This window comes from Triticum urartu, chromosome 7A (genome assembly GCF_056163025.1).
Source record: "Triticum urartu cultivar PI428250 chromosome 7A, HENAU_Tu73, whole genome shotgun sequence".
NCBI classification, from domain to species: domain Eukaryota; kingdom Viridiplantae; phylum Streptophyta; class Magnoliopsida; order Poales; family Poaceae; genus Triticum; species Triticum urartu.
In genome coordinates, this window is record NC_141879.1 from 626,260,009 (window position 1) to 626,284,821 (window position 24,813).

At 43.0% G+C, this 24,813-nt stretch overlaps 1 pseudogene; it reads right to left on the reverse strand.

Annotated features, from left to right (window-relative positions):
- Positions 1-5,673: 5,673 nt before the first annotated feature.
- LOC147960774 (uncharacterized) lies at positions 5,674-6,808 on the reverse strand (annotated as a pseudogene).
- Between the last annotated feature and the right edge of the window lie 18,005 nt (positions 6,809-24,813).

A 24,813-nucleotide genomic window follows, 5' to 3' on the forward strand; every position in this document is an offset into this window, starting at 1 on the left:
GTTCTTTTTTTCTCAGACGAGCTGGCGCTTTTAGAGAGAAGATAACCCAACAGGCCGTGCAGCCCACGGGTGACGATCAACTAGACCGGGCCGTAACTGGGGAGCTCCTATTTGCCGCATTAGTCGCTTGTTCGCACAGATCGCGCCCGATTGGGCCGGCCATTGGGGTCAGCGCCAAGGGTTTGACCAATATTTGAACAATATTTTTCAAAATTATGAACAATATTTGAACTTCGGGAAAAGCTGAAAATAAAAAGGAAAAATAATATCGAAAAAGAAAAGAAAAAACAAAGAAAACGAAAAAAAATAAAGAACAGAAAAAGACAGTGAAGAAAACCTGAAAAAACCAGTAGAAGGAAATAAACCAAAAAAACTCGGTTCAGGGAGAAGGTTCCCAAAACCGGTTGGCACCCACCTGTGGTCACGCTCTAAAGCGGGCCGGCCCAGATCCTGCGCTTTGTGTGCTACACCTGTGCGTTGCCTCGACAGTTCGACGCAACGAGCACATAGGGAATTCCTCATAACTGCACGAAGTTTTGAAAAGTAGCTTGTCCTCAAGTGGTAAAAGGATGTGCTGTCAAAATCCAACAACTTTCCCGAAGACGCCAGAAAGGAAGGTACTCCCTCTGTCCCATAATATAATAAGTAATTTCCTATTTGCCGCTTGTTGCCACAAGATGCCGGCCGCTTGCCCCGGCCTCATTTCAATGTGATTTTTTTAATCCAATTTATTCTTCTACTAGATGATTTCTTCGAGTTGTTACGTTTTCTATTTTCCTTTTTATTAGTTTGGTTTTTCATTACTTATATAATATTTGAAAAAATATGAACATTTTTAAAACTCCTAAGCAATTTTTTAAGGATATGTTTCAGTTACATGATTATTTTTAAAAATCAAAATCATTTATTAAATTCATGAAATTTTGAGAATCCACAAATATTTTTTAAATGCAATAAGTTTTTAACTTGTGAATATAATTTAAAGAAAATAGAGTTTTATTTAGAGAAGACAAGTGTGTTATAAGAGTTCATGTCACTGCATTATAGGCTATGTTCATTTGAGGTTATTATTTTTAAATGGTTGTGCTATAATCGTCTCTATGACAGTGTTATAGGCTAGTTCATGTTTTTTCTCATGCCTTGTGCATGAAAGGTTAGGGTTCAAAAAAGGAAGGGCCACCTGAACTCACAAGATAAGCCTGCTATGGGTTGAAAGGTATCCATGGACTACATTAAAATGAATTTGGGTTGAATTAGCTAACCAAGCACCACATACAAGTATTTGGGTCTGCCAACGGATATGAGGAGATCAAAGAATGGGGTCTCTAAGTATTTGAACGATAAAGTATGGAAGCGAATTCAGGGACGGAAGGAGCAAATTTTGTTAGTAGGAGGAAAAAAATTCTTATTAAGTCAATGTCACAAGCTCTACCTATGCAATGGAGTGTTTCAGATCATCGAGGGGGTTATGCTAGCATATTGATTCCATGCTTCGTATTTTTTTGTGGGGTCGAAGGAAGGGAAAAGGAAGAAAACTTCAGTGATCTACGAGGATATGACCCAGTCAAAATGTTTGGGAGTACCTGGTTTCCGAAATATGTAGTTATGCAATCTTGCACTACTACCGTAACAAGGATGGAGGTTGGTACAGCAATAGAGTACTTTCAGTGAATGAATTTTAAAGGAGGTGCACCATTCTACTGGAGATTTTCTATCAGCGTCATTGGGCTCCCGTCCCTCGCAGATTTGGAGGTCTATTCTAGATGGCCAGGAAGTGCTTAGACATGAATTAATTAAAAAGGATTGGAGATGGGCAGACTATCCAAATTTGGAATGAAAATTGGTTGCCGAGGGAGAGCATATATGTAGCCCACATGTGGTGCTCAACTTGCGCCGGACCGTAACTGCAGGGAGTTTGGAGAAGTAGCAGGACCTTGAGTGCTAAAATATTGTTTTTCGATCTGTATTGGGCAGGTCAAATCTAATGTTTAGGTTGTTACCCTCGTATTAATTCCTGAAGACGTCAGGAAGGAAGCTGGTTTCCTATTTGTCGCTCGTTGCTACAAGATATCGGGCAATCACTCAACAGCTAGCTAGTTGTCTCGGCCTCATTTCGTTGTGATTTTTTCTAATATATTTTCTTCATCTAGATGTTTTCTTCTATTTTTATCTTTTAAAATTATTTACCTTTTTAAAAAATCACGATAGTTTAAAAAACCCAGATAAGTTTTAAAATTCATGAATATTTTCAGAGAACATGAATATGTTTTTTAAATTTGAGATCATTTATTAAATTCCTAGACAATTTCTAAATCACAAATATATTTTTAAATGCACGAATATTTGTTAAATCCAAGATTTTAGAGTTGTCAGTATTGTTTCTCGATTTTTGCACATTTTCTCTAAAGAAGATAAATATGTTATAAGCGTCCATGTGATTGTGTTATAGGCCTATGTTTAGTTGAAGTTTTTCTAAATATAATTTTGTTATAATGGTCTTTGTGACTGTGTTATAGGTCTAGCGCATGTAAAGATTCGATTTTGGTTCAAAAAAAGAAAGAGCCACCCGAACTCATAAGATGGGCTGAAAGAGGTACATGAAGTGCATTAAAACGTTATTGTCTTTATTTCTTCTAATGTCTACTTCTTCTATGTTTTTAGAAGAATATGAACATTTTTAGAACTCCTAAACATTTTAAAAATTTGTTATGTTTTGGAGTACATTAATATTTTAAAATAAAAATCATGTATTAAATTAATGAATTTTTGAGAATCCACAATTAATTTGTAAAATGGATGATTATCATTTAAATGCAATAAGTTTTTAATTTGTGAATATACTTTTACAAAACTGAACATTTTTTAGAGAAGACAAGTCTGTTATAAGAGTTCATGTCACTGCGTTATAGGCTATGTTCATTTGAAGTTTTTTTCCTTCAAAAAATGGCTGTGTTGTAAGCGTCTGGATGACGGTGTTATAGGCCTACTTAATGTTTTTTTTCTCACGCCTTGTGCATGCAAGGATTATATTAGAGTTTAGAAAAGGAAGGGCCACCTGAACTCATAAGATAAGCTTGGTATATGTTGAACGGTATCCATGGACTACATGAAAAGGAATTTGGGTTGAATTAGCTAACCAGCACTACATACAGGTATTTGGGTCTGCCAACGGATATGAAGAGATCAAAGAATGGGGTCTTCAAGTATTTGAAGGATAAAGTATGGAAGCGAATTCAGGGATGGATAGAGCAAAAAATTTCAGTAGGAGGAAAACAAGTTCTTATTAACTGCAGGGAGTTCGGAGAAGTAGCAGGACCTTGAGTGCTAAAATGTTGTCTTTGGATATTTGGTATTGGGCAGTTCAAATCTAATGTTTAGGCTGTTACCCTCATATTAATTCCCGAAGACGTCAAAAAGAAAGGTGGTTTCCTATTTATCACTCGTTGCTACAATATATCAGATAATCACCCAAGAGCTAGCTAGTTGGCTCTGTCTCATTTCAATGTGATTTTTTTCTGTTATATTTTCTTTTTATAGACGTTTTATTCTACTTTTTTCTTTTTAAAAATTATTTACCTTTTCGAAAAATCATGATAATTTTATAAATCCGCAGAAGTTTTTATAATTCATGATTTTTTAGAGAACATGAATATATTTTAAAATTTGAGATCTTTTATTAAATTACTGAACATTTTCTAAAATTCACAAATGTATTTGTAGATGCACTACTATTTGCTAAATGCAAGATTTTCAAGTTGTGATTTTTTTGAAATTTTGAACATTTTTCTAAAGACGATAACTATGTTATAAGCGTTCACGTGATTGTATTATAGGCCTATGTTCAGTTTAAGTTTTCTTTAAAGATGATTGTGTTATAATGGTCTTTGCGACTGTGTTATAGGCCTTGCGCATGTAATGTTTGGATTTTGGTTCAAAACATGAAAGAGCCACCTGAACTAGTAAGATGGGCTGAAAGGGGTCCATGAACTATATTAAAAGGCTGTTGTCTCTCTTCCAAATTGACCCGCGGCCTTGTAGAGATTGTAAACATTTTTCTTTATTTATATTTTCCGAGGAGTATCACAGGGACGCATATAACACAAATCGTCTTTTTTCTTACCCACAATGATTCAAGGCATGAATTGGATAACCGGGGTCTGCACGTAGGTACGCCGTACGCCACGGGTGCCGCGGGAAGAAGAGGAAAAAGCGAGGGCAGCGGCGGGGAAGAAGAGGAGACGAGAAAGGGAGGGAAGCAGAGTCAAAAAGAGTGTTCTTTTTTTGTTGCCTGCGCATATATTCTCGTGTGATCTTTTTACGGGCACAGTAGTTAGTTAATTCTAAAAATCCACTACGGACCGGAAGTGGTAGTGTGGCACTGTCCGTTATAGCGCACGAGACATCCTTGGCCTGTTGAGAGGATTGATATAAAAATGGTGCTGTGCTAACGGAGGGTTGGTACGGGTGATGCGTTGGTAACTTTTCTTTAGAGTAAAAACTGCCTGCATTGAGCGAGCAGATCCTGCTTGAGGCTCCAACGCTGTGGTACACGACAAGATGTCCATATTTTCTAGGGCGGTCAGGTGCAGAGATGTCTCAAGGTTTTCTTTAGATTAATAGTAGCAACTGAATATGTATATGAGAGCCGTTATTGCAGATGCGTTGGTGCTACACAAAATCAGTACTACTGCTTTTGCCGTTGCGAATGTGGCGTGCTTTTTCCATTTTTGACACGAACAAATTTGGCATGTCCGGAGTTTGTACATGTGTCGACTCATGATTTTTTTCTTCTCTAGCTGTTGCAGCATGTTTTTATACGTACATGCATTTTAATTGTTGATCAGTGATACCTGTAGTTTACTGACAAAACTACAGATTTCTTTTTCAATGAGGCTGAAACCCAGGCATCTGCATCATTGTCATGCATACATCTATTTTAATTGATTATTAAAGCAGAGTGAAGAATAAAGGCGCACCCACAACGTTTCTATGGTTGGCAGAAGACAGGGAGTTACACATATGAAACCGCTTGGATTGTGTGAAGGAAATATATTAGGGATGACAGAGCACACGCAGCTATGGCTGGCAAAAGACACGCAATCTCGAACATACTCACGCCTTCTCATGGAAAAGACGCAGAAACTCGAGCAAAATGAAGTACCCAATAGAGAGCGCCGCAGTGCCGCATACAAGGAGATGGATCTAGGGGTGGGGCCATGGAGGCCATGGCCCCCTCACACAATTTACAAATTCTATTTTACTAATGCAATATTTGTTCATCATACTAATTTCTGTGCATTGTAGTGTATTTTTTTCCTAGCCATTGGAATGTCGTTCATGGTTGACCCCAACATTGTCAAATCCTAGATCCGTCACTGGTTGCAAGGAGTATCAAGCAGGGGCCGGCCCAGGAATTCAAGACTGTGTATTCAAAAATTGAAAAGTTTTTTTTGAGTCCTACAGCCTTCTATTTGGCGCGTAAAATTGATTATACCAGCATATTATAGTAGTTCTAAACTATATAAAAGATACCATATAATATATTATATTCATCAAAATTGATCATAACTTGGCATTGTTCAACATGTAGAAGTAAAAAATTATTCAACATATCAAGGCAAAAACTAAGATATATAGAGGATAAAAAATAGTAAATGATAAAAAACTTACAAATTACAGGATAACTTTGTGATCCTTGATGCTCTGGAAATGAGTGATGATGTCCTCATCCTTAACTTGCAAGAAGAAATCCCTTTCGACAAATGTGACCAAGCAATCATTCAAGTATTTTTGCCCCGTCTTGCTTCTTAGCTTGTTTTTTATATAGTTCATTGATGAAAAGACTCTCTCAACATTGGCTGTTGCAACAGGAAGGACTAGCACCGATTTCAGAAGTTTGTAAACAATATCATACCAAAGATCCCACCTTGTTTTAACAAGCATCATAGACAACTCTGCTAGATTTCTCAAGTTTGTGAAGTTTTCATCATTCTTCGCATCACTAATATAGAGATTCAATTGAAAAGGAAGTTGGTGCATTTCTTCAAAGTCAAAATCATGAGGATAGAACCCAACAAGCTTAACCAAGTCATCAATATTAAAAGAATAAAATGACTTAGCTCGACTAAATGATGCCATGCATCTAAGTAGCTCCGTGTTTACCTCATCAAACCTGTTATTAAGCTCCTGAAGTTGCCTATCAATGACACCCAAAAACATATCAGCATGAAACATGTGGTAATTCATGGCATTTTTATAGAACAATCTTGCTTTTTGTATAGGCATGTACTTCCCATCCATGTCAACACATCTGAAATTGTGCTTCAAACAAAAAGAAGTGACATTCTCAAGGAATTCTTTCCATACAGCATCTTCTCTCAGAACTTGCAGTAGTACCTTTGTGAACTCAAGAAGATCAATTGCATTCACAATATCTTGATCTCTCTTTTGCAAAGTCATTTGTATCCAAATATTTCACTCATCAAGTGCAGCACGAAATCAAACTCAAATGATTTAAATACTTCCAACGTTGTCTGAGCTCCTAAAGCCTCTGCACTATTACCTTCTTTCCCAAGCTTAAAGAGAACTTTCCTGATTGAAGGATACAAAGACATAATGTGCATTACCGTTTGGATCCCCATCGTGTATCACCTAGCCTTACTAGTCCCATCTCTTGATTCAAACCTTGGCCAACTTCAATTTTACCCAGTTTCAATGCTTCAATCATATACTCAGACCGAGCAACGCGAATCATGCTGATCTTTTTACATGACATCCCAACAACATTCAACAAATATGCAAACAGCATGTATACTATATATACCTCATTCTTTGCCTAAAATAATGGGTATTCAGGCCCGCCCCTGGTACCAAGCCAATCCAAGGCTTGTCGGAGACCGACCACTCTCTGAGTAACCAACGAGACAATGGCCGACTACGTCGTCCTTTCGTTGCTCCTTCACATATGGACTCATTGACTAACTTGCATCTGATTCTTCAAAGCTGACAATCAAACTCATCGGTGGCCCTCTCTTCTCTCACAGGTGGCTCTACTTATGGCCATTTTAGTTTAGGAAGCGAAGAAGCTTAAGGATGATCGCGGGTTTGTTTTGGAAAAATAATACTCGCTCGTAAAAAGGTTCTCATAGCCTAGTGTGTTGCAACCGCTCAGAGGTACTACATCCGTCCTGATTTATTGGTCCTCTTAGTATTTTGTGTCAAATTTTGACCATGAATTTAATTAACAAAATATTAATGCATGTCATAAAAACTAGTGTCATTAGAAATTATGTTCAAATACGAATCTAATGATATAATTTTTTATGACATGCATTAACATTTTTCCAGATAAATTTAAGATCAAATTTTGGCACAAAATACAAAGTTGACCAATAAACCAAGACGGAGGTAGTAGTCACTAAATGTTGTCTGTAGCAAGGCCCTAATTCTATAGGCTGATTGTAATGGGAGTATCATAATTAGTATCATGTATGCCAACTAGGCAACTTTGATGAGGTGGCATAGGATTAAATGAAGAAAGTGAGGGTTGACTATCATATCATGATACCGTATCATAGTAAATGCTATGCTACTATGTGTCATACATATCAATAAATTAAGTCATATATGATGCTATAATATATATGATACTATGCATTACGGGGTAGCTAGTATCATATACTAATATCACATGTATAATACTAATTTATGATACTACCCATTACACCCCACTATCCTACTTCCTCCTTACCAGTTTATAAGAGCATCTCTAGCAGACCCCGTATAATGCCCCAACCCGCAAAATAACTGCCAAAATGCAGGTCCGTGCGTAAAATGTTGCCCGGTCAGATACTGTAAACACATCGGACCCGTAAAAAAATTTGAGGAACACAACAAAAAAGTCCTTCCGATCTGCAAAAATACAGTTTTCGCATCCGTTTGTGCGGTACCCCGTATCGAGAGAAAGCAGTTGGCTCCCGCGTTCGCCGCCCACCGTCCGCCGTCCGCGCAGCCTCAGACGCCGCAACGCCCGTCCCCGGCCGCCGGCCGCCCGTCCCACCCCCTCGACAGCCGGCCGCCGGCCACCCGTCCCAGCCCTCCGACCGCCGGCCGCCCACGCGCCTGCCCGAGCCGTTGCGCCACCCATCCCCGTACTAGCTCGAATCGATTGAGCTAGTTCTAGCTAGCTAGGTCCGCCCGTTCAGAATCCATTGAGCTAGCTAAGCTAGCTAGCATCCCCTCAAAATCCATTGAGCTAGCTAGCTTCAGCTAGCTACGACGACGGCGGCTTCGTATTTGCCTGTTTGGTTTGATCTACGTCGACGGTGAAGGGAGGAGTCCGGCCGTCCCGCACTGCCCCGGTCGCCCTGGCCTCCGCCCCGCGTCTTCCTCGGCCTCCTGTCCGCCGGGCGGCCGCCCTGGCCTACGGTTGATTTCAATTTGGTGTGAGGAAGAAGATGGTCAAGAAAAAAAAATGGACTTGATGTGGGCCTGTTTGGTATATTCAGAGAATATTCTTTTTATGGGTTGATTATACGGGTTATGTTCGGCCGCAGCTAAAATCGATCTGCAAAACCGTTTTTCCGCGAACTGCAAATGCATTTTGCGGGTCGGCGGAATGCGGGGTCTGCTAGAGATGCTCTAAGGGCATCTCCCATGTTGTAAGATAGTTGTTGGTAGATTTTGCCATATAGAATTTTTGATGATGTGTCATATAATAAATGAGGAAAGAGAGAAAGGTTATATGTACATGAACCAACACTCTTTGCACAAGCTCCAATGTAGAATGAGAGAGCACCTTATTTATTATTTTACATCATATTAGGCAAACTACATACAACCCATTAAAGTTGTTGTATGTTAAGGTGTCGGTTGATGACATGACATATTTACCAACAAGCTAACATACAAACTGTTGGAGATGCCCTAAAGCTCATATCTGGAATCCCACCAACCAAGGTAAATATCTATTGGCTGAGATGAATTGAGCTTATGTGAAAAGTGCCCAATTAGCATACTAGTATTAAATCTCAGCCTGTTCAATTGCCAATGCAATAAACTACAGCACCCCAAGCCCGTATGCGTCTCACTCTCTCTCTTATCCAGATGGCGCATGCACTGGTCAGTCTTCGTTTTTTCTATCTCGTTTTAATGTCCAGTTTGCTGCATGCACGCAGCTGATGGAAGAAAGGAGCAACGACTTAGCTCTGTGATTAATTTTTCTTTTGAAAATAGTACCTGGGAATTAAATGCAACGCAACAACCGAAAAGACCTCAGCGCTTTAACCAAGCTACTCTCAAAACAAGCCTTATAAAACGGAAATATGAAGATTTTGAGTTGAGCCTTATAAACTGGTAAGGAGGGAGTATTTATCTTAACATGCACATATGACACCTCACCACATATGCCATCTCATCAATTTTGTTTCCTCTTTCTTAATTGCATGCTCCACCCAGCTAGCATACTTAATGCACATGCAACCATGCATGCATGGAAAAATGTCAACCTCAATACACAACAATGCATGAAAAAATATTGTACACAACAATACACATATTTATGCTCCATACAACCATTCTCATTAGAATATATTGCAATCAATTCCCGCCGCAACGCGTGGGATATCATCTAGTTTCATAGATTATTTTGTAACTGAAAACCGTGAAAAATCGGACCACATGTGAAAATCGGTTTTGCTTTAAAATGATTCGGAGAAACTGAAAACCGTGAGTGTTTTCTTAATGGTATGCGCTCTTTTTTTTCTTGCTTGCCACAGAAGGGAAGTGCTATGGTTCGAATTCGATCGAAGTGGATGAAAAGCATCAAAGCGAGCGGGCGCGGCTCTAAGTAACCGCGTCGACCTATATGAAAATTCAGGCCACATCCGGTTGATTGGAAATCCACTGGAATCTCCTTGGAATATTGGTCTTGTGGGTGCAGCATAAAGAACGCCTAGCTTTCATGCTTTAGCAAAACACGAGTGGGTTATCCTCCGAGATTTGTCACTGCACTGAGCATTTCTTGCAGTGGAGGGAACAGCTCCGGAGTATGTGCCAACATTTCATTCCCGTTGCTTTCGGTGTGTACGGTTGGGCGCGCGTTACATAAAATATACAATTTCGAACGGACATTTTCTTTTCATGTTGGACACGTATATACCGTTTCCACGAAGAATATATATATATATATATCTGCGGAGAATCCCAGAGAACAAACCGCCGTGCTGCTGCCTGCTGTGAGGCACATCTGATTCCCGTTACTGAACTGCACTTCTGCTGCATGGAATGACCAGTATGTGCTATGCACGAAGCAAAGCAGAGCAATTATGCCGCAGGTTGCTCTGGAATACAAGTTTTGCTGGAATATGCTTGTTCCAACCGACCAAGTAATGCTCATTTTTTCTTCTTCTTCTTCGGTTTGGGCTCCAGCTGATGGGACGCAGCAAGTCTTTTGCACAAAATACTGCAATCTTATCGTAGAGTGTTGTCAAGTCGAGTAGAAGTAAGTGCCAAGGCGAATGATTAAAGAGAACACACACAGATCAATTCGTGTAGAGCATGAGGAGTGTCAGTAGGACAATGGGACGCTTTAACGGTAACTGCTTTGGAAAAAGCTTGACAGTTACTACAAGTGTAAAGTGCCTTCTTCCAGAACCAAAAAAGAGAAGATAGTTTCAGAGAAAAACGATCCGGTCCGGTCGTAGTGGACGCACGGTGGAGGGCGCAATTATATATCTCGCGGATATATACGCGCTGAGAAAGCGCGACAGTAATCACCACTGACGTAACTTGGACGGCAAAAGGCCCAGTAAGCCATGATTAGCAACGGCCCGCCGGGGAGCAGAGCAGACTATAAATCTCATTTGCCCTTTCGAGAAAACAGACTTACATGTCGGCAGTTCATCGATCCCATGTCCAAGGAAATTGCCCTGCGTCTGACTATATTCCGTTGCGATCCATGAAGCGATCGATGCTGGGCGTACCTATGTACGTACTACCTCTTTGGTATTCTACCCTGCATCAAAGAATAGACCTCAACACTTTCGAATAAGAAAGTTCAAATGCATTGTATTTTGGATATTGTGGAGGTAACTGACGACGAATTCGTCTCTTGCCTCACCGATCTGAACACGGAGTTTCCGAAGCTACAAGAGTGCTGGGTTAAACGGTGCCATTAAGTTTCAACTGCTAAATTACTTTGTACGAATGCACATCTCAGCCGTCGGGTAGCTAATTACCATTTCAAAGTCTATATCCGTGGTTCAAAAAATGGAATTGCTATTCTTGATTCAGACAAGACACGATTTGTTTACGAAACACTTTACACTCTTCATTTTATAGGCAAACCTATCATTGGCATCCAACTGTTATAAAAGAACGAGGCATAGGGCTGTGGATGGTTCATCGAAAAAGATAAGCCGCAGCCAGGACAATCGTACTAGTTGCTATCCTTGAAAAGACAAATAGCCAGGGGTCAACGAAGAGACGGGACGCTATTGACCCTTGAATAAATAAGAATTGAGAAGTATAAAATATGCACTTTGAGTTTTGTTTTAAGAACACTTGGCCTTACCCCTTCATTTTGAGTCATGTCTAGGTAGAATCGGCAAGATTGAACCGAGGCCCGCCCGGGCACCGCAACCGGTTTCGGCTCTAGTTTTCCTAGAGGGGGTGAAACCCACCCCAGGTAGAGACACCCAGTCTAAGAGAAACGAAGACTGATGGGATAATCCACCACGGAATGCTACATCAAAGAATAGATGTAATGAATCTAAACAAGAAAAACAAAGTAGAAGTGAAAAGTTTTTCTAATATATTTATATATCTCTTTGCTCAGTCTCTCCTTTAATGTCCCTAGTCCTCCAGAAGTGGGTTCTGGTCGGTTTTGCTGTCGTCCGCCGGGTGGCCTTTTCTCTGCCAGTCTTTCAAGTTCTCACCCTCGCAGAAAAGAAGGGAAAGTCTTATTACTAGCTAGCTTTTATATCTCACGAATAGGGAGTTAAGGAGTGTAACTATAACCTATTTGTCACAAAGTTCAATACTCTCTAGAGGCGAGTCGAAAGTTGTTAGCGCTGCATGCGCAAGGTTCCCGTTCACTTCGTATTATTTCCGGGCTGGCCAAGCCGACCGAACAGAGAAAACACCCGATCCGATAGTGAAAGAGCATCCGCTCCCGAAATGTGAGTTAAGCTTTAAAAAAAGAGCTACAAGTGGAACAACTTCTTCTATTCCTTGTTGGCCTCCAGCTCCTTCTGTCCCTCAATCCTCTTCCATTGTCTTCCTCGGTTCCAGCTTCACTGATGTAGGTAGAGCTGGGCGAGAAAGGGTCCCCTCTTGCCTATTAGTAAGTGGGCCTTTGATTCCACCGAGGTCTTACGCCCCTTGTTTAAGTCAGAATGAGTCTCCGAGACATTGGCTTCTGCCAATAGTGAACTATTAAGTTTCGTCCGACTTTGAGGAACAATTCGGCAACCCCGCTCTTCCCTTTCCCTCTTCCACATCTATTATTGAAACTTGATTTGGTTGAGTTTGAAGCAAGGATCCGCTCTGCTCTCCCGCGACCTCCACTCTAATCAAAAGACTAAAGGCTCCTACGGAAGATGAAAAAGGCGAGGACCGAAATGAGAAAGGAAGGAGTTTGGCAAGACACGTAGGTTACACCTTCGGAAGCAACTCTCCATGTTTAGCGATATTCTCGCTGGTGCTTTTTTTGCGAGGAAATTGCTCTACTTTTTCCAGCGATGAGTGGTCGATCCCTCGGGAGTGACATTCGTTACTTTGGATTTTGTTCACACGATGATCTTCTCTTTTTCCAAGAGTACTACCCTGTGAAATATTTGTAGCTGGGGAACTAATACAAGTTTCCCTAACTACAAATATTTCGATACAGAGAAAGTACATACTTGCGCACGCATAGAATCGCGCAGTCCCAGCATTCATGCGCGCATTCCTCCTCGTGGACATGCGTGACGCCTAGCTAAAATCCTAGCCGCGGCGCACGTATATAATCCTACGTGGTATAAGTGCGCACCGCGTGAAACTCTTAACGAACCAAGGCCATCAATGGTGGGCGTGTCCCGGCATTCAGGCCAGGACGTCGATCATGAGGCGGCGCGCCCGGCCGATCCCATCGTGTTTCCCAGTGATGAATGATCGACATGACCCCCGGCCTCCGCCTGTACATATTGACCGGAGATGGAGGCACGCACGCACGCACGTACGGCCGTCTCATGCGCCGGATTCCGGTGGAGCTAGCGCGCCCGCGGTTTCCGTTTCGACCGGCATGGGTCGAGGCGCACGCACGTAGGACGTGCAATTAACTCGATCTAATCTGGAGTAGCATATCGTGACGGACGCATAACATGGCCTGGAGGCTAGCTGGAGCAGAGGAGGAGAGGCAAGGGAAGTCACCGTCCGGTCGTTGAAACGCGCCGTGTCGTTGTTTTCGCGCCCATGCATGTCGACGGCCATCACGTCGTTTTTGCCGCGGATTCATTCCATCGCACCCGGCCGGCCCGCCCGTGGGTGCCCTGCTGCCTTGTGTGTGTCGTGGTGGACGGATGTGCCTAGCCTATCCGTCTTACTCTGATGTTTTGCATCTTGGAACGATCTTATTCTTATTCTTTCCAGTAGGCTAAGCATTAGTGCATCTGTAATCTATGTGTGAATGTTGAATGTTATCCGCTCTAAATAAAGTTGATCAATGATCATCATGAAAGCATTCGTCGGATACGTAAGTGCAAATCCCGCAATGCGCCGAGCAGCGCCCGCCGCCCGCCCGTGAGCTTTAGGCCCAACTCATTCGCGCCATGCGCTGTACGCTCACAGCCTGGCTACTACGCCCGTGCGCAAGTCGACGGAGCGGTCGACCAGCTCAATGAATGCCTTTTGAAGAAAGCTCAATGGTGATTCTGAGGAGTGAAGAAATGACCTCTGATCGCAAAGAACAAGTGTCGTCGTAGACGCGATCATACCGCTCACGACGGGACTAGTTAATCCACGTCATGGCATGCCGCGTGTCCGTCCGCCTGGCCTTGGGTCGACGCTGGCTATCTGCCACCTTTGTCCGCTTGCTTTGAGCGAGTGTACGTAGTACGCTCGGCACACGGGCGCGCGCGCGCACTGACACGGCGAGCGGCGACGCATCATAGGCGGCCAAACGACATGCCTCCGAAGGCCGGGGGTTGGCTTTGGCTGCGCCTATCCGGCTATCCATCCATGTGCGTCTTTCGTCCGCTTTCTATCTCAATCATTCTGTCCTCATCTTGGATTCGTGTACGGCACTTCTCCCGCATGGCTGCGGCTGCCCTACATGATATGCTTGTACTAGTAATAGCAGTACAAGACACATCCGGGTCCTCCTCTTTGTATCGCTTTGCGGGTGTCACTCTCTCTGGTTGCCTGAAACATTATATATCTTTTTCGAGGGAAATTATAATACTCTTGCCTGAACATTCTGAACAACAGAGAAATCTAAGCTTGCGTGTGGTTCATTACAGTTTCATATACACATGCGCCAGTGCACCACCACGCCGCTAACGCCTAACTATCTTCAAGGATAAGCAAAGGCAGAGACTGCCTTTAGGGGTGTCTCCCGCGTCGAGCGGCGCACATCAAAACTACAAAACACACGACTACCGACGAGAGTGCTCCATAGGCATATGGACCAGAAAAGCACTTTCGACGGACGCAGGTCGATCCACATATACGTCTTGAATTCCTGATGGGATGGGTGCGTTTTGATTTCGTTTCCGCGCCGAATGCCATGCTGGAAATCGTTGGACATGCGAGCGAGCCTACAAATGCCTGGATGGGGCTGGGGTTGCTCACAAGGCGTGCCATGGAACCACGGACAGGCGTCGAGCTACACACGAGAATGTGTAGTGCACCGGACAGCGACGGCCTAACTGCAGCTACAGCGGTAACAGCCTACAGGCGACGCCGATGCGTTGCATCCTTGGTGGATTCATGCTGTGTGGTACGTGATGCACCCGCTGCTAGCTAGCTGGGTTCTGTTTGGTTTGCTGCGTGCACAGTACGCACTGTGCATGCCCAAGCGGGCACGCTCTCGTTCGTTCACAGGTGAAGGTACATAGAGCAGTGAGCAAACAACTACTCCTACGTAGTACCTCTGCCAACACATGGATGGACTGTGCACAAGCACAAACGTCTGTGCGGCTGCAAGATCAACGACTCGTCGGTCGTCACGAGCCGGCTAATGCTCTGACATGAGTACACCGGAGTACGTTAGATCTCACGATAGATACAGGCAAAAGAAAAGATCTGACGATGCCTGCAACTGCAAGTGTATACCCCGTGCTAGCGAGATGGGCTCTCCGATCCGAGCGATTCCGTGGCGAACATGCGCTCGTGCCCGTGAGCGCAGGGCGCGCGCGTGTCCAGCCAACATTTTTTCTGCGCACGAAGGATTGCTCCCGGCCGGACGGGGCTAAATTTCGTGTTTTGACCTTTTCCTGATATCTATTCAAGATCTAACTCTAGTCTGATAAAATCTCGAGATCTGACCCTTTTGCTACGGCCAAGGTCTCTGACGGTAAAGTTGCATGCCCTATCGTAAAATTCTTCTAAATGTTGAACACAGTACGTGCTCGTGCCTACCGTCAAGCACCTTGACGGTAGGGGTGTACAGGCTACCGCCGGTATGTTTGGCGGTAAGGATGTTTCCTACCGCCAAGATCCCTGGCGGTAGGCTGTTACACCCTATCGCCATGGACCCTGACGTTAGCAAGATGATCAGATCTTGAAATTTCTTTAAACTACGATCAGATCTTGAATATATTTTAGAAAAGGGTTAAAACATAAAATTTTGCCGCCGGACAGACTCCCAGAACGACCGGGGGGTTCCGAGGCGCGCCCTGCTCCCGCGTAAATGAAGGGATTGGTCATGTCTGGGCCATGGCGCGCTCCGCGGCTCGGCGGCAGTCGGCACCCAGCGCCCATGGACCGGCGTGCGCATGTCTCCCTCTGCCTGCTCAAACCAATCTGGGTCTTGGAATGTTCCGCGCTTGCCAACCAGGTCTGCACAAACTTTTATTTTTCCATGATGAGAATGAGAGATGAGGGGAGGACATATTTAACCTGGTCATCACAGACTTTGAGTTGTTAGCTAAATGGTGGTTGTGTGAGAAGAAACATCTGCACCTAAATGTGATTTCTTCAGCAGTCCTGTGGGGGCTGTGAAATTGTAGGAATGCTCTAGTTTTTAATCGTTGCTCTTGGATCTTCATGAAATAGGTGTTTGGTCGAGTCCTGCGGTACCTAAAGGACTGGACGAAACCGTTTGAGGATCTCCAAGGAGGAAAAATGCAGGCCTTCCAGGAAGCTTTGTGGAAGAAGCTAAAAATCCTCTGGAGCTGGAACTGGGGTGACGAGCTGCAAGTTCAGGCTGGAATCCTTGTCGTGGACTGAAGCTATCCGTGGAGCTGCACACGGCGGGAAAAGCACCCTGGAATACCAGCAAAAGAACCCGCGCGAGGCTGGTGCCATACATGTGGTCTTCGCTGGATGAAAGTTCTTCCTCCCCTGCAGCATCCTGCCGTCTCTCCTTTCGTGAGGATGGAAATGAAAAGAGTGTTGCTGGCCTTGTAATGAAGTAATGTAATGATATGAGGTGTGGAACTAGCTCATAGGGCTGCGACTTAGTAGCTAGATGTTGTACGCCTTCCACTAGTTGGGGGGGGGGGGGGGGGGGGGGGTGCTTTTCTGTTTTTTGTTCCTGCTTTGTGGAACTTGTTTGGCTTCTGTTTCTTAATGAAATTTGGAGCCGGGGGGAGGCCCCTGATTTTCAAAAAAAAAGAGAGATGAGGTCTGCAGAAGCCAGTGCGGCGCGATTGCTTCAGGCATGACAAAGTTGGCGGCTCGGATCAGCTCGGTGGCATGTGACCTTTCGCGTCGCATGTTCTCGCCTTTCACTGAGGACAAACGGTCTTCCTAAAACTTGGTCGATTAGGACATAACCAAGTTTCACCTGACTGCATAGCCATAGGATCTTTCTGCAGAGATTCATGTTGGGCCGAGCATCACTCAACGGCCTTCGCATCATGTCGTTTCACTGCTTGCAGCACCTCATCCCACTAGCCGCAGCGTCTACCGTTGTTGGTTGTAGCATCATCTCACATTGGGTACATCATCTGTCTTCTCTCGCAACATGTCATCCCACCATTGCAGCGTCCGTTTTAGTTGTTTACATCATGTAATCCCACTTGTCACAGCGCCCGTCATGGTTGCTTGCAGCGTCTACCATCATCGTTTGCAACATGTCATCGTGTTGGTTGTACTGTCAAGCCGTGCCGCTCGTAACAACACAATTATGCTGACATCACTAGGAGTCTCGGCCGACTGAGTTCTAGACAGACCCAAGAAGAAAACGTCTTTCTATCGTCACATAGAACGCCTAAACGGCAAGACGTTCACCTTCTAGACACGACATAATGTTGAATTTTCTAAAAAAATCAGCAGATGTTTGTTTTCCAATTTTTGATGATCTAAAGCAGGGCACAACATACCTTGATTCGGAAAATGGGCTGGTCGGGTATGTACGTCATCGGGCAGCACAATTACGAGATGAAAATATTGGATCAGGTACATGTCTACAAACGTCCCCTTCCTACAATCTCAGAAGAGCGCTGCTATACACATGACATATGCAGCCGAACTTTGGACGATCCTATTGATCCAACCGTGCATGCATGGCACAAGGTGGAGCGCATCCGCCGGATCAAGCATCGTCCACTCATCGTGCAATGAGCATCGCTGCACAGTAGTTCCGATCTCAGAAGGCATAACACCGTAAGGCAGGAGCTATATCTTGCTCACAGCGAGATGGTAGCTCGTCTCCTCTATGGCGTGTGCCTAGCGGGCCACCCAGTGTTGTACCTTTCTGGAGCAGTTTTGGGAAAAATTATATGGAATGGTTCAGATCGGTTCTAGAAACTTTCATGCATTTTTCTTCTTCGCCGTTTCTATTTGTTTTTCTACTGGTTCTTCGGGTTCTTGTTTCATTTTTCTTCTCTTTCTAAGTACATGTCAACTTTTTTAATATATGTAGTATGATATTTGTATACACAACATTTTCTACGAACACGTACATGTAAAACTATTTTTTAGATACACACTAACATTTTTCCGGAATGATACAAAACATATTTTAAAATGACATGATTTTTTTTGTAAATGTCACGAACAATCTTTTGAAACATGTGAATAATTTTCTAAAATGTCACGACATTTTCTTGAATTTTATGAAACATTTTTTCAAATTATACGATTTTTACATTCTAAAGCATTTCAAAAAACACCACAAACATTTTTTAAATGCGTGAACATATTTTAAATATCGCTATTTTTTTGAATGCTTCACTCAATTTGTAAAAATTGTGCAAACAAATTTTTACACCACACTAACATTTTGGAAACTTTAGGTGAAGTTTTTCTTTTGAATATGTATGTTTACAAGTTTTTGAAATGTAAACAAGAGTAAAAAAGAAAAATAGAACAAACAAAAGAAACAAAACTAACGATATGAATAGAGGTTGGAGGCAACACTACAATGTTGATAGAGGCAAGCTTTCCATACACCTCACAGTAGGCGAGACACAGATGCTCCCTAACTATAGAACCCACGGGTAACAGTACCCTGTCGGGATGACCCACCACGATCAGAATGAAATCCCCGTGAGGGCTATGTATCGCTTGTTTTGAGACATAGCTTTGCCTCCGGCGCTTCAGTAACAGGATGGCCGAACACTGCTGCTTCCTGCAGCAGTTTTCGAAAAGTTCTATGGTCCGGTTCATATGGGTTTTTGAATTTTTCACATTTTTATGCTTCTAATTGTTTTCTGTATTGACAAAAAAGTGTTTACTAAATATATGTCTATTTTTAATACACATTGTACATTTTTCATACATGCGAAACTTTCTTCGATACACATAATTTTTTTTCTAAATACATGATGATCATTCTTTAAATAATATACATATGGTAAACATTTTACAAATACACGTAAACATTTTTTTGAATGGAATGAAACAATTTTTGTAAACTAGCAAACATGTCTTTTCCATTGTATAAACAAATTTTTGAAACGAATGAACACTTTTTTAAACGGCATAAACTCTTTTTCTGAATGCATGAACATTTAGTAAGTGTCCCAGTCATTTTCTTAATTGTATAGAACAATTTTCGAAATTGCGTCACAAAATTTTGAGTGTACCTTAATATTTTTTTAAATGCTTGGTGAGAACTTTTTAATAAATTATGGAAAGTAATTAATTTTATATAAATATTTATGAAATATAGAAATAATAAAAGTGAAAAATATGCGTGGACAAGAAGATGCAGCTTATGACGCACATCTCGTGATATTGTGCCTGACCCAGTCGATGTCGCTCTACGCGAGATATAGACACACTTGTGGCAGGGCTATCTATCGCCTACTGCAACGCTATCTTCCATCTTGTCTTAAGGAATTTTACATCGAGAGTTTACGAGGCAGGAACGATTTTCTTCCAGCAGGAGCGATTTTCTCATTTTTTTGGGTATGTTATTGTGTTCATTTTTCATTTTTTTTGTGTTAGTTTTCAACTGTTTTCTATGTCGGTTTTTAACGGGCTGCTTTTGGGTTTTCATTTTCTGTCTTTCTTTATCGATTTTCTCCAGCTTTTTTTCATTTTAGTTTTTCTTTGTCTTTTCCAGTTTTTCTTGTTTTTCAACACATGTCTGCTTTTTTCACATTCATTGTATTGTTTTTGCATCAATTTTTTGTATACACGTTTACATTTTTCAAATACATGATTAATGTTTTTAAAATTATTCTTTTTCAGGTTTAATTATTCCCATACATATTTAATATTTTTCGTGGACATCTAAAACATTTTTCAAATACATGGTTAACATTTTCTAATACATGTTTTGAACATTTTTTAATACAGTTAAACATTTTTCAATAACCGTCTAAACATTTTTGTTGATTGATAAAAAAAATTAAGCTACACGAACATTATTTCCTGCATCGCATAAACATTTTCCAGTAATGTCGACAACATAATTCGAAACGTGTGATCATTTAAAAATAAATGCAACGTACAGATTTTTGAAATTAGACGAACATTTTGTTAAATTGTATGAACTTTTTTTCTTTGAATGTCATGTACTCGATTAGGTTTGAGCTTCATCATAAAAGAAAGTGCCACTTGTAACTTGTAAAACGGGCCTGTTATGGCTTGAAAGAGATCTATGTACTCAATTAAAGTCTTGCATTGATCGACGGCCTTGTAGAGATTGGGAATGACCAAATAAAAGGAGGTCCTATCCTACGTCCTATGCCACGGATTGTGCTAAAAACAATAAAGATTGAAAAATTGAAAAACGGTATAAGCGTTGTTTCCTCAACGCTAGGCGCTAATCACGGCCGCTAGTATGGAATAAAAAGAAAGGCCAACGATGCCTTGCGTACAATAATACTACACGTACAGGATATTCGTACAAAGCTTTACAGGATGACAACGTGGCCTAATCTAATTGCTCCCTCCCTAATTTTTAAGGTGGGGCCGTCCTCCTTAATCAAATTCCAACCAATCACAGCCAACGAGCCTGTAAATCCTCCGTACACCGCCCGTACGTCTAGCATTGCTCCCTTGCGTAGCTTGTGTGAGAAAGAAAAAAAAGGGAAGCGCTCGAGGCATCAGGGCATGGCCATCGCTTCAGGGTGGATCGCTGCCCCGCTGATATATGTCGGATGAGCAACCCATGTGGATGAGAAAAGTAAAAAGACATCACTTGCAGACCCAAACGGCCTCTTGCAGAGGAACCGGCTTCCTCGCTGAAAAAATCAAGAAGGAAGGAGGAAATGGAGGAGAAAGAACTATATTTACTTTGATCAGACGCAAATAGTAGCTATGGAGATGGGTGGACGACTAGGAGATGCTGCTTGTGTTGGATGGAAAATATTCATACGGTGATCTCACTAACATTTTTCTTAGGTGGTGACTGAGACCACAGATATGTGATGCCTACATAGCTCATGCCCTTGGTTGGCAACGATGCCAGCCCAGACGCCAGGAATTTATCGATAAACCGACAATCTACTAGGAAATAAGTCATAGCGCCATGTGTTGTATATGCCCTTATATTTCCTATTTTGGGGTGCTGCTAGACTGTTCAAAAAACCAGCAGATTTAGGATCAGAAAAAAAGTCTGTCTTTTTCTTGTTAGGTTTGACAGAATTCTTGAAATAAAAAATGCTCATAGATTGTCTCTTACAAAACCATGGATTGAAAAAGTGTTCAAGTTTTTTAAATATTCATGAGTTCTAAAAATATAGACGAATTCTAAAGAGTTCAGAAATTATTTTTTTGCATAAATTTCAAATATATTCAGAACTTAAAAATCAATCTTTTAGAAAATCATGATAAAAAACAGGAAAAACTGAAGAAGAGATAAAGAACAAAAAATGCAATTGAAAACATGAAAAAAAGAAACAAAAAAGAATAGTAAAATAAATTAAAACAGAAAATCCATAAGAATAAAGCTGAGCGCGAAACGGTGAAAAAGCAGATAATACTGGGCCACAATGAGAAAATCCAGAAGAAAACCAGACTGATGAAACAAAAATTGCTCCAAACTTAGTCGAGGCTAAACCTTTCTTCCATTCTTGTGACATCAGATTGCCTTGAGGCTGTGACAAATATCAGAAATGTTGCCCCTTGTCGCTATTATGGTTCTCTGGGAGATTGATCATGGTCGAGCTTGCTTCACGAAGGTCGATTCCGAACATGAGAAGAGATGCCACAGTGCGAGGCACATATGTTGGCAAAAGCTTCATCAACTCTTGCTATTGGGCTTCAGTGGGTTCTAACCTCGCTTCAGTGGCGCGTGGAAAGGGGACCCCCACGCATACTTCGGCGCCTATGAACTCGCTGAGATTTGGCTCGTTTGAGCCCGCCTCGGCACCTCCTAGACTGTGGAGTGAGCGGGTGGAGTGTGATGATTTGCTTGAACAGTCGCTTCCCCCGCTTGATTTTGAGGTTCTTGATACTTCTGTTGGTGGATGCTCCGATGTTTCTGGTGCAGTGGTGTCCTCTGCGGAGAGTGCTTCTTTTTCTGTGGCTCCCGAGACGGTGCTCGGGCATGTCGAGGTAGGGGAGGCTATTGGGCAGGTGGCCCCTGGTTCTCCGCCACTCGCCTTCGGTGTGATGCTTTGCTGGAACCGCGGAGCTTGGTGCTGTCCTGTGCGGCGGAGGCCGTGCTGGCCGGTGCGGCTGAGGTCGGGCCGTGCGTCGGGGTTGGTGCCGGATCGGGAGGGAGGCGTGGGCAGGTGACCTCAGCCCCTACCTTCCCCTTGGCGCCCCGGGAGGGGGCGGCCCCTACTACGACATCGGGATCTGGGTCGGCCTGCCTGGGCGCGCAGGGTCCCGGGAAGGTGGCGGCTGGAGGATCTTCGCCGTCGGCACGGGGCAACACCACGGTCGTTTCGGCTCAGTCTAGCCCTTTTGGGGGTACGACAGGTGGCCTTACCCCGAACGGAGTCACGCGGGACGATATCATCGCTTTTGGAGGGATACCGGATCCTGTGTCGGCAGGTCGACGGATGAGCTGTCGCCTCCAGGATCAGCCGGATGTTGATGACATGCAGCTGCGGTGCGCCATGCGGGCGGCCAAGCTTCGTGATATTGAGGTCACTACAGATATGTCAGTCAACACCTCCAATTCTATTCTGCATTTTTCTAGCGATGATATTATTCATAATGCAACCAGTTGGGTGTTTCACTAGGTAGTAATGATAGTGAAATCTCAAAATCCGTTAATGATATCCTGGATCTTGAAGCAGAGCGTGCCTTAGAAATGATTCGGAACTTAGCGGCTGTTAAACCCATGAATAATTTGGAGAATAGATGCGTTGGGAGTTCGGGTCCTTGATAGCTTTTGTGCGGATCTTGCACCCTCTCTTCCTAACACTGAGGAAAATGACTATTCTATCTCACCGAGGGATTTCACTATTACTGATTCTCATGTGGCTAGATCCACTGAGCTTGGTTATGAGGACCGAGTTGAGGATCAAAACAAGTCTAAACGCAAATGGAAGCAAAAGATTTATCCAGTTTCGGCTGTGCGTAGAAGTGCTAGGATCCGGACCACTAAAAAATTTAATGCTGAAATATGAAAGGAATTTTTTGGAATAGCAGCGGTCTTAAGGACTTGGCTAAGAGAAGGTTTCTAGCTGATGCTCCGATAGAACACAAGTTGAATTTTATCGCCCTTTCTGAGACTGGTAGGGAAAACTTTACTCCACAATTTCTTAGTACTCTATCAGGAGGTGTTGACTTTGATTGGCACTGTCTGCCTCCAAGAGGGAGATCCGGTGGGATTTTACTTGGGTTAAGTGCGATTCTTTGGAAGTCCGGAATGTGGTTATGGGTGATTTTGTGGTTAAGTTTCAGGTCAGATCGAAGGCCGATGGATTTAATTGGGCTTTGGTGGCGGTATATGGTGCCACGCAGCCTAAACTCAAACCAGACTTTTTGGCGGATTTAGTCAGTATTTGTGGTAGTGAGCAGCTCCTAATTCTGGCTGGGGGTGATTTTAATATTATCCATAGACGGGATGAAAAAAACAATGATAACTTTGACGGCAGATGGTCGTTTATGTTTAATACTATCATCGGAAACTTGGATCTTAGAGAGATAGAGTTGTCCGGTAGAAAATTCACTTGGACCAATTCATTACCAACCCCGACGTTTGAGAAACTGAATCGTGTCCTCGCTAGCGTCGAACGGGAAAGGATTCGGGAGAAAGGTCGAATGTTGAGAGATGACAAAACAAGAAAAGGCAGCTAAGGAAGTTCTTACGTGGATGGGCCAAACATTTAAATGGAATATATAAGGTTGAAAAGGATAGACTCCTTGTACTTATTCAATCCCTAGACTTCAAATCCTCCATTCTAGGAGTTGGAAACTAAAAGGGAAACACTTCATATCTGATAGGAATCAATCGGCAGACCACTAGCGATCCGTCCACACCTGATTGATCCCACGGTTGAGGTATCACATGTAATCCCTCCATGCTGTTGCTAATCACCCGTATTTCATGCCTCCACAATTGCATAACCCCCTGATCCCTCACTCATTGCATCTCTTTCGGACCTCCGTTTGGTGCCCACGCCGGACCTCCCTCCGAGCTCACCGTCAACCACGCTGCCGCTGTCATCTCTAACTGCAACGCCGAGATTTTGTCCCCCGCGCACTGTGCTTCTTCCCACCTCGCGCCGGAGATGCAATCCATGCCCAACGCTGCAAAACACCACAACACCCAGATTCGATCCCATCTACCGACACTACTCATCGCCGCCGCCCCCAAGAGACCACTTTTCTTTTTTGCGAGCTATTTTGTAGCCGTGCCCCCAATCTCCACCGTGATTGTTGCCTTACCAGGTTGCCCGAAGATTTGAACTAGTGCCGGAGTACCACCCATCGTTTCAAGAACCAGTTGTGGCATCTGAGCCTTTTCTCTCCTCTTCGAAGTCCCCCCTCCAAATAAAAGGTATTTTGTGAATAGCGCGCCGTTCCATCATCTGTCTCCATGCACAAATTATTATCAATTTGATGTTTCCATTATCCATGCTTCATAGGCATCATATATGTGTGTTCGCACACGAACACGTCACTGTGTACCCTTGACGCCGGGGGTGATGCACCGCAGCTCACGTCGAAGGAAACTCGCCGAAAGCGCGGTACACAAGACAATCTGGTGGACGCTTTAAAAAGTGTGTTCGCACACGAACACGCCACCATGTACCT